General features: G+C 34.3%; 1 pseudogene; it reads right to left on the reverse strand.

The window, feature by feature from the left end:
* Positions 1-9,972: 9,972 nt before the first annotated feature.
* LOC134366557 (high mobility group protein B1-like) lies at positions 9,973-10,589 on the reverse strand (annotated as a pseudogene).
* Between the last annotated feature and the right edge of the window lie 1,332 nt (positions 10,590-11,921).

Genomic DNA, 11,921 nt, shown 5'->3' on the forward strand with positions numbered 1-11,921 from the left:
ATATAAAATATTGAGAAAGAAAAAGAATGATTATAAAACCAAGCAATGCATCAAAATATGATAAAATAATAGTTAGATTTCAATGTGTGTGCTCACGTGTATGAGCACTTAAATGGGTTTTCTAGAATCTTCCTTTAGTAGTTGGTCTAATGGGCTTTAAGAGGTGGTGTTTTGAGCAAGTTACTTCTCAATACACACCGGAACTCTGAAGGCAATGATAAATACTGTCACAAGCAAAGCACTAGTTGATCCTGGAGACAATGTGTGTGAAAGAAGCAATCTTCAAACCTAACTCTCCCATTCTTCTTGTGATGTCATTAAAAAGTAGCTGATGACAGTTAATGTACAAAATTCAATCACTTTTCTAAATACAAACAATGAGAATGTGAAATTTGAAATTAAAAACACAATATCATTTACATTAGCATCCAAACGATGAAATACTGAAGTATATATCTGACAAAATGAGTATAAGATCTACCTGAGAAAAACTATAAAATTCAGACAAAATAAATCAAAGTAGAAGTAAATAAATGAAGAAATATTCCATATTCATGGATAGGAAGACTCACAATTATCAAGATGTTAGTTCAGCTCAAATTGATCTATGGATTTAATGCAATCCAAATCAAAATCCCAGCAAGTTATTTTGTGAATACTGACAAATTAATTCTAAAGTTTATATGGAGAGGCAAAATACCCAGAATAGTCATCACAATACTGAAGGAGAACAAAGTTAGGGGACTCAAACGACCTGGCTTCAAAATTAGTATAAAGTCAGCTCCAGACCCTGAGCAGCAGCACCAGACCAGCAGGACAGCTCCCATGCCAGGGGACCCAGACCAGGTGAGTCCCCTCTCCCCCAAGAGACATGACCCATTGACCCTCAGGCCCCAAGGCAGCAGAGCTGAATCAGCAGCCCATCCCGGATCCAGACCAGAAACCAGAGTGTAATGAGTGGATTGTGAAACCCTTTGCCACAATAATTAAACACCAATGGAGATATACCAGAAATATGAAAAACCAAGAAAGTAGGACACCAGCAAAAGAATATAATGACTCTCAAGTACTAAATCCTATAGAACAGAAAGTTCTTGAAATGACTGACAAGAAATTTTGTACAAAAATTCTAAGGAAACTAAATGAGGTACAAGAAGACTCAGTTAGACAACACAACAAAATAAGAAAAGTATACAGGAACTGAAAGAAGAAATGTACAAAGAAATCAATGCCCTGAAAAAGAATGCAGCAGAGCTTGTGGAGCTGAAGGATTCATTCAATGAAATAAAAAACACAACAGACCTTTTAACCAGCAGGCTAGAATAAACAGAAGAGAGAATTTCCAAGAATTTCAATATGGCCTATTAGAAATAATACAGGCAGACAAAAAACTAATAATAATAAGAAACAATTTGAAGAAAATCTATGAGAGATAACTGACAAACTTAAGCACTCAAATATTTCAATTATGTGTATTCCTGAAGAAGAGGAAAAAGGAAATGGCATTGAAAACACATTCGGCAAAATAATAGCAGAAAACTTCCCAGGTATAGGGAAAGACACAGATCTTCAGATTCAGGAGGCTCAAAGATCCCCCAAAATATTCAACCCCAAATGGTGCTCTCTAAGACATACTGTAGCCAAATTGGTAAAACTCAAAGACAAAGAGAGAATTTTAAAAGCTTCAGGATAGAAGCATCAAGTCACCTGTAAGGGAGCCCTTATCAGACTAACATTCTTCCTTTCAACAGAAACCCTAAAAGCCAGAAGAGAATGGGATGATATATACAAAATACTAAAAGACAAAAATTTCCAGCTAAGAATACTTTACCCAACAGGACTATATTTCTGAAATGAGGACAAATAGTATATTTCAAAAGGTGAAAAAGGTGATAGTCAAACAAAAACTGTGGGAGTTCACAAAGACACGACCAGCCTTACAAGAACTTCTCAAGGGAGGACTGGGTCTGGTACCAGTTAAACAACCATCACTACCATGAATACACAAGAAAGAACAAATCCCATCAGTGAAATAAAAATGCTAACAATAAAGAGAAAAAACGTATATATACCATCCCAAGAAACAATCAAACCCAGAAGACAAACAGTAAATCAGAAAGAAAGGAACAAAAGATATTTAAAATATCCAAACAAAAATCAGTAAAATTCCAGGAGCAAATCAACACCTTTCAATAATAACTCAATGTAAAACGATTAAATTCCCCACTCAAAAGACACAGAATGACTGATTGGATTAAAAAGATGGATCCAACAACATGCTGCTTTCAAGAGGTTCACCTCACATGGAAAGACACACACAGACGAAGAGTGAAAGGATGGAAAAAGTTATACCATGCAAATGCTAATGAAAAACAAGTAGAGTAGCTATTCTTATATCAGATAAGATAGACTTTAAACCAAAAAATATAAAAAGAGATAAAGGAGGCCACTATATAAATGATAAAAGGATCTCTCCAACAAGAAGACATAACAATCATAAATATATATGCTCCCAAATCAGAGCAGCTAGATTTATAAAGAAAACAGTATTAGACCTAAAGAAAGAGATAGACATTATTACCAAATAGCAGGGGATGGGATCACCCCACTCTAAACACTGAACAGATCATCTAGGCAAAATATCAACAGAGAAACACAAGATTTAAACAACACTTTAGATAATTTGCATTTGGCATATATTTAAAGAACATATCATCCAGCAACCTCAGGATATTCATTCTTCTCATCAGCACATTGAACATTCCCCATGATAGACCACATGTTAGGTCACAAATCATGTCTCAACAAATTTAAAAAAAAATTGGAGTTATTCCATATATTTTTTCAGAAAATGACAAATGAATCTCTGGAAACTATAAAAACACATGGAAATTAAACAACATTGTACTTAATGACATATGAGTCCAAGAAGAAATTAACGGGAAATCAAAAAATTGATTGAAAATAATGAAAATAATGACACATAATACCAAAATCTGTGGGATACTGAAAAAGTAGTATTAAGGGGAAAACTTATCACATTAAATACTTACTACAGAAAAATAGGAAGATGGCAAGTAAACAACCTAACACTTCACCTTAAAGAACTAAAAAATCAAGGATAGTCCAAACTCAAAGTTAGTAGGTGGAAAAAATTAATTAAGATTAGAGCAGACCTAAATGAAATAGAAAACCAAAAATTGATCAATGAAACAAAAATTTTGTCTTTTGAAAAAATAAATAGAATTGACAAACCATTAGCAAGGCTAACTAAAAAAAGGAAGAAAGAAGACACAAATTATGAAAATCAGAAATGAAAATGGTGATAGTACAACTGATATCTCAGAAATATAAGGAATCACAAGGGACTACTACAAACAACTATATACCAACAAATTTGAAAAACTGGAAAAAAATGGATACATTTCTGGACACACACACACACACACACACACACTACCAAAACTGAGCAAAAGAGACACAGAAAATCTGAACAGACCAATAACCACCAAACAGATTGAAGCTGCTATCAGCATTCTCTCAACAAAGAAATGTCCAGTACTGGATGGCATCACTGCTGAATTCTACAAAACCTTTAAAAATTCTCTAAAATCTATTCCAAAAATTGAAAGGGAGGCCATTCTTTCAAACTCATTCTATGAGGCAAACATCACCCAGATACCCAACCAGAATAAGATACAACAAATAAAAGAAAACTACAGGCCAATATCATTGATGAATATAGACCCAAAAGTCCTCAATAAAATACTAGCTAATATAATACAGCAACATATAAATAAAATTATACAACATGATCAAGTGAGTTTCATCCCAGGGATCCAAGTTAGGTCAGTATATGCAAATCACTACATCAATAAAATCAAGACATAAACCCTATGATTATCCCTATTGTCACTGAAGAAACATTTGACAAAATTCAACATTCATTCATGATAAAGACTCTCTATAAATTGGGTATAGAAGGAAAGTATCTCAAGACAATTAAAGCCATATATGACAAACCCACTGTCAATATCATCTTGAATGGCTAAAAGTTGAAAGATTTTCCCTTAAAAACAGGATCAAGACAAGAATGCCCACTCCTTCCACTCCTATTCAACATAGTGTTGGAAGTACTAGCCAGAGCAATATGGGAAGAGAGGAAAATAAAGGGTATCCAGATTGGAAAAGATGAAGTAAAACCGTCCCTGTTTGCAGATGATGTGATCCTATATATAGAACAGCCTAAAGACTCTAAAAAAAAACCTCTTAGAGTTGATAAATGATTTCAGCAAAGTTGCAGGATACAAAATCAACACACAAAAATCAGTAGCATTTCTATACTCCAATAATGAGCTAGCAGAAAAAGAAATTAAGAATGCTAGTCTATTTACAATAGTTACCAAAAAAATAAAATACCTAGGAATAAATTTAACCAAGGATGTGAAAAATCAGTATGATGAGAAATACAAACCACCAAGTGAAATTAAAGAGGACAAAAGAAGATGGAAAAATATCCCATACTCTTGGATTGCAAGAATTATCATTGTGAAAATGTCTATACTACCCAACATGACCTACTGATTCAATGCAATCCCCACCAAAATTCCAGTGACATTTTTCTCAGAAAAGTAAAAAACAATCCTAAAATTCATATGGAATAACAAAAGACCAAAAATAGCCAGACCAATCCTTAGCCAAAAAATAAATTAATTAATTAATTAATTAATTTAAAAAAAAAACGCTGCAGGCATACAGTACCTGACTTTAAACTATTCTATAAAGCTATAATAACCAAAACAGCATGGTACTGGCATAAAAATATACACACAGACCAATGGGACAGAATAGATAATCCAGAAATCAACCCATATACCTACAGTCATCTGATCTTCAACACAGGTACCAAGTCTATACACAGGGAAGAGACTTTCTCTTCAGCAAGTGGTGCTGGGAAAACTGGATATTCATAGGTAGGAGAATGGAACTAGACCTATACCTCTCACCATATACCAAAATCAACTCAAAATGGATTAAATAATTAAATATACTTCCTGAAACAATAAAACTCCTTAATGAAGCATAGGGGAATCACTCCAGGAAGTAGGGTTGGATGCAGACTTCATGAATACGACCTCAAAAACACAGGCAACCAAAGGAAAAATAAACAAATGGGATTATATCAAACTAAAAAGTTCCTGCCAGCAAAAGAAACAATAACCAGAGTGAAAAGAGAACCAACAGAGTGGGATAAAATATTTACAAAATATATGTCTGGCAAAGGATTAATATCCAGAATATACAAGGAACTCAAACAATTTAATGGTAAAAAAAACAAGTAACCTAATTAAACAATGGGCAAAGGGGCTGAATAGGCATTTCTCAAAGGAAGATAAATGAATGCCCAACAGACACATGAAAAAATGTTCAACATCACTCAGCATTCATGAAATGCAAATCAAAACCACTTTGAGATACCATCTCACTCCATTTAGGATGGCTAATATCCAAAACATTGAGAATGATAAATGCTGGTGAGGTTGTGGAGAAAAAAGGAGTCCCTCCTATACTGTTGGTGGGACTGCAAAATGATGCAACCTCTGTAGAAAATGTTATGGAGGTTTCTCAAACAATTACATATAGAGCTACCATTTGACCGAGTTATTCCACTACTGGGTATATACCCACAGGAATGGAAATCATCATGTCATAGTGATAACTGTACTCTCATGTTTATTGCAGTGCTATTTACAATAGCCAAGAATTGGAACCAACCCAAATGTCCATCATCAGATGAGTAGATAAGGAAAATGTGGTATATCTACATAATGGAATACTACTCTGCTATAGAAAAAAATGAAATATTATCATATGTAGCAAAATGGATAAACTTAGAGTAAATTATATTAAGTGAAATAAGCCAGGTACAGAAAGAGAAATATTGCATGTTCTCACTTATTTGTGTAGCTAAAAATAAATAAATAAATGGGGTGAAGAAAACACAGCAGTCACAACAGTTCCTTCAACTTTTAAGACTAGTAAATAGATATAATATTGATGGGGGAGAGCGGGCAGGGGGAAAGGGAAAGGAGGAATTGGTAAAGGGACATGAAAGTCATCCACATTGTATATTGATAAAGTAAAATTTAAAAGAATCATTTTAAAGTTACACGAATCAAGACAGTGTGTTACTAGCAAAGGAATAGACAAGTAGATAAATGGAACAGAATAGACCCACATAAATGTAGTCAACAGATTTTTGACGGAGTAAGGAGAATATAATAGAGCAAAATAGTCTTTTCAACAAATGGTGCTGAGACTCTGGACATCTACATGCAGCAAAATGACACAGACTTTCATCCCTCCACAAAAACTTACTGAAAATGTATTATACACCTCAATGCAAAATGCAAAACTTTGTAATTTCTAGAAGATAATCTAGGAGAAAATCTAGATGACCTATGGTTTAGGAATGACTTTTTATATATAGCACCAATGGCACAACTTATAAAAGAAAGAATCGATGAACTTGACTTCATTTAAATTAAAAAGTTTTGCTCAGCATAAGACACTGTCAAAAGAATAAATGGAGAAGCCATAGACTTGGAGAAAATATTTGCAAAAGACATTTATAAATGACTGTTATCTAAAATATACAAACAACTCTTAATTACTCAACAATGAGAAAAAAATGACTTAAAAATTGACCAAAGTCCTTAACTTCACCAAAGAAGATATACAAATGGCAAATAAGCATATTAAAAGATGCTCCATATCATATGTCATCAGGGAAATATAAAGTGAAATGACAATGAGATACTACTGCACACCTATGTTAATGGTCAAAATCTAGAACACTGACAATACTGAATACTGGCGAGGATGCAGAGCAACAGAACTCTCATTCATTGCTAGTAGTAATGCAAAATGGTACAGCAACTTTGAAAGAAAGCTTGGTAGTTTCTCACAAAACTGAACATACTCTTACCATATGATCCAGCAATTGCATTCTTTGATATTTACTCAAAGGAATTGAAAACTTATGTCCACACAAAAACCTGTATCTGGATGTTTATAGAAACTTTATTTGTAATTGTCAAATCTGGAAGCAAATCCTGTAAGTGAATGAATAAATAAACAGTGGTAGGTCTATACGATGGAATATTATTCAACATTAAAAAGAAACGAACTATGAAGCCATGAAAAGACATTGAAAAAACTGAAATGCGTAGTACTAAATGAAAGAAGCCTGTCCAAAAAGGCTACATATTTTATGGCTCCAACTATATGACATTCTGAAAAAGACAAAACTATGGGGACAATAAAATGATCAGTGGTTTCCAGGGCTTGTCAAGAAGGGTAAATCGGCAGAGCACAGAAACTTTTTAGGGCAATGAAACTACTCTGTATGGTACTATAATGGTGGATACATGTCATTATGCATTTGTCCAATAAAATGTACAGTACCAAGAATGAGCACTAATGTAAACTATGGATTCTGGGTAATTATGATCTGTCAATGTAAGCTCATCAATTGCAACAAATGTACCACTCTGTGGAGGATGTTGATAACTGGGGAGGCTATGCATGTGTGGGGACAGGGGTATATGAGAAGTCTCTGTATCTTCTGCTCAGTTTTGCTGTGAAACTAAAACTTCTCTAAAAGATAAATTATAGTCTTAAAAAATAGCTGATAAATGGTGTCTTTCCCTGTCAATTATAATACACGTCCGGAGGCCTCAGGGTATCCTTAAATTTATATTAACAGTCTGAGTAATTATAAAAATAATTTCCTAAGTTCTGAAAGTTTACAGTAAGATGGCATAGTGACAGAGGCTGGGATTTCACATAACATTACTTCATGCTCCATGCACTCTCCCCAACCTTCTTTCTTTCTTTTTTTTTTTTTTCTGTTTACTGAGGCTGGTTTATTATTTTTCTCATTGCTAATTCCTTTATTTCATCATAATTATTCTCTGAACATCTAAGGATAATTATGGAATAGCTATAAATAGCAAACTTATAACTAGATCACTTTCAGGACTGAGTCTGGATAATGATGATTTTCTCTAATTTTGGCAGATAGAAGGAAGAAAGATCAGATACTAGATCTGCTGTCCGTGAGTGGCATTACACCTTAGTTCCAATTTTGAAACTGTTTCATGAGGCAACAAATTCAAGGATTCAAGACATCAAACAGAGAACTTCCTATCTGGTCAAATTGTCTCTGGTAATAGACCTAACAACTGTCAGATGAAATAAAAAACAACATTCATTATGGATATCAAAAGCTAAGCTTCAAATTGCTAAAATTCAGGGACAATAGCCCTCCATCCAAAATGGTACATTTTCAAATAAGAAAGTCCTTTAAGTTTGGCCATCAGGCATTTCAAATTGTAAACCAGAATTTCCTCGAGCAGATTCCTGGTAAGATTATTCCTTCAGACTCCAATTCAAGTGTTAACAGGGGATGACTCCCGTCAGTAAGAAAACAAACAAACAAACAAACAAACAAAAAACTAGCAAGCTTGAGCAGAAAAGTCCACACATTGTCATTGCAACCTGTGCCAGTCGATGTCAGCTAAACTGTGCCACTGCGGTCGCTGAAGAAAAAAATTTTGACCTGTATTATTCCTAAATATAATTATTACCATGAAAGAAAAAAAATGATTTTGTAACTATTTAATATCAAACATTTTTTGTGAAGGCTTTTTAAGGTAAAAATGCTTTACTTGTTAATTTAAGCCAAAATAAAATATATATATATCTAAGTTTTACTAAGTGCTTGCTCCATGTCGGACACTTTTAAAAATATTCTATATGTGCATTTATTCATTTACTTTTCATAACCTACAGGGGGAACTATTAGCATAATTGACAAAACTGATCACTGGAGAAGTTAAGTAACTTACCTTAAGTTACACAATTAGCAGTAAACCAGGAATTGAACACGAGGCTACGTAACCCCCACATAATACCTTTTCTAAAACATCACACAACTTTGTGAGACAAATACTATATATCGTCTATTGTGTATTTCATTTCATTTAATTACACGAATTTTAATTGACAGTGGGATGAAAATAAGATTAGAAAAATCAAGATACTCTATTTAAAACACTGAGAATACTTAATGAAACTTTCCCTAATCTCCAACCATACATATTCGCTTGAGCTTTTTAAAATCTATTTATTTGTTGATTTTCTACTTTATTTAAAAATATATAAGCCCTATGAACAGAAAGAATTCTGTTTACTTGTCCTCCAGAATATCCCCAACACTTAGAAGAGAGTCTAGAACATGTTAAATGTGAAATAAATATTATAGGAGTGAATGACATGATTATTTCCTTAATTCGTATTTTAATTAACACTGTATATAACATTTATTGCTTTTGTTTTTTTAGCACAGACATTAATATGCTATAAAAGTGTTCAAAAATGGCACATGTTCCTCAAAATTGTGAACTCCTCTTCATCTGTTTCTCTTTTTTTAATTAAAAAAATTGTGTTTACTTAGAAGCGTTCAGAATGTTGACAAAACACCTGCACTTTTTTTTTGCATTTACAGAGTGGTATTCAGTTAGCGGAACAATAATTATTTCGTATAAGCGCATCAGAGACAACTGAAGATGAAAAAACTACCATCCCCATATATAACTAATTTGTGCTGTGCACCAACAAGAACCTGCTTTAAATTTCCATACAAATTTACAACCCTCGTACCGTACCAGGTAAGGTTAGTGGTTATTGAAAATACCACCAGGACAGGGTTAGCTAAAGACACATTTGGCAGTATGTTGACTATACGAAAAAAAGGCACTGTACAGTTTAAAAACAATTTTTACACAGCTTCACATTTCAATTTTTTTCTTTAAAAGGAGAGAATTGAGTACAGAGGGTTTAAATGCTTTATAGACCAAAAAATAAATAAATAAATAAATAAAATAATAATACTATGCTCGAGCTAACTTATTCATCATCGTCATCTTCATCTTTTTCATTTTCTTCCTCCTCTTCCTCTTCATTTTCCTCATCTTCCTTCTCTTTATTCTTTTTCTTACTTTTTCGAGGCTTGGCAACTCCCTTTTTGCTGCATCCGACATTCCTTTAGCTCAGTATGCAACAATATCCTTTTCGTATTTTTCCTTCAGCTGAGCAGCCTTCTTTAAATAAGGCTGCTTGTCCTCTGCAGCAGTTTTGTTCACATCTCTCCCAGGTTCTTGCAGCCAATGGACAGGCAAAAGGTTCTTTGATTTTGGGGCGATTCTCAAAACAGAACAAGAAAAAGGCTAAAGGAGGTCTCTTGGATACATCAGGATTCTTGAACTTCTTTTTTGTTTCCCCTTTAGGAGGGATGCAGGTTTTCATTTCGCTTTCATGACAAGCTTTGTCTGCCTTTGCCATGTCTTCAAATTTTTCTTTCTCTTTGGAGACATGGTCTTCCATCTCCCTGAGCACTTAGAAAACTCTGAGAAGCTGACTGAAGCATATGGATGCTTTTACTTGTGCTCCTCCCGGCAAGTTTGCACAAGGAATGGTTATTATGACATTTTGCCTCTTGGCCTCTTAGGATTTTCTTTACCCATGTTTAGTTATTTTTCCTCAGTGAGACACAGAGTTGCCTAGTGCCCATTCCGGCTTTCACTTGCTCCAGAGCTGTATCTGTGGAGCTCACTGTGCTGCAATGGCTTTCTCTTCATCTGTTTCTTTCTGCCCTTATTTGTTCTTCAGTGAGTTCCACTTTGCAAGTTTCATAGTGAAAATTTGGAGATTGAGAAATTAATGAAAGGTGAGAAAGAACAAAAGACACCTGAACACTTGCCATGATACTGGTCTTAAGAAACTGAGAAACAAGCAGTATTAGAACAGAGTTGAAATCTGTAGCAAGACGCAGAGAAGTGTTTAGTGAGGATCAAGTTTAGGCTGTCCAGGAACAGCCTGTAAACAGAGTGTGAGAAGATCACCAGAAATGCTCCTCTCAAACAGGTATCTCGTCTCTGACCACACATACTGTTCAGCTCAACTGGACAAGCATTGCTATTATAGCAGAAGAAGCCTTTGATACTCAACAGCTTTTGTAAGAGAATGGGGATTCTTATCTTGTGACCTCTGAAGTTTTCCAGTGGGTGTATTTCTTATCTTATTTTTCTGTTATCAAACAGACAGTAGGTTGCGAGGGTAAATGAATGGCTCTCCTAGGCATTAGCTAAAAGACATAAGGGAATTTCTCCCAGGCTGTGAGCTCCTGATAACACATGTTTAAAGAATTAATTCTGGTAATTTCTGGTATCTGTGAAGTCTACATTCTGGAAAGAAAAAAAATACTTGTCAAGTGTCAGTAATTAGAAAAAGCCATTCCTGCAGAGTCTGTGATGGCCATCTGGAGTTTCTCTGACCTTTCTCTTCAAGTTAAGAGTCAGCAGAGTCAGAGCCCTTAGGCAGTTAAAAAAGATATTTTCACCATACATTGTTGACCACACACCTGCATTATTAGGCTGTTAAAAAAACATAAGGAGTGCAAAATATTCTCCTATCTTGCCTAGCAGGAACAGAATTATAAACAAAAATGCCTAACGGGTTTCAAGTTAACATGACATTTTTCAGTCATCTCTTTCATGGTGAACTGCTCATGCTTAGGTCATAACCAAAGCAATATAATTAAAGCATTAAAGTGTCATTTTATCCCCTCACCTTTTAGGATCTAATTTATCCAGGAGATTTAAAAAATTTTTTTAAACCAGTTGTTTGAAGCTTAAATCTTTTACAACACAGAACAGATGGCACAGCCATATTAACAGTGACACTATATATACATGCCAAGTGAACGGGGGTGCTATTATCTGGTTAAGTGGCTGTCAGCATTTCCATTACAAACCCAGCTTTCAAGGGTCTGTAATTCAGATACTTTAAATAACATA

The sequence above is a fragment of the Cynocephalus volans genome, chromosome X (assembly GCF_027409185.1).
Source record: "Cynocephalus volans isolate mCynVol1 chromosome X, mCynVol1.pri, whole genome shotgun sequence".
Classification (NCBI taxonomy): domain Eukaryota; kingdom Metazoa; phylum Chordata; class Mammalia; order Dermoptera; family Cynocephalidae; genus Cynocephalus; species Cynocephalus volans.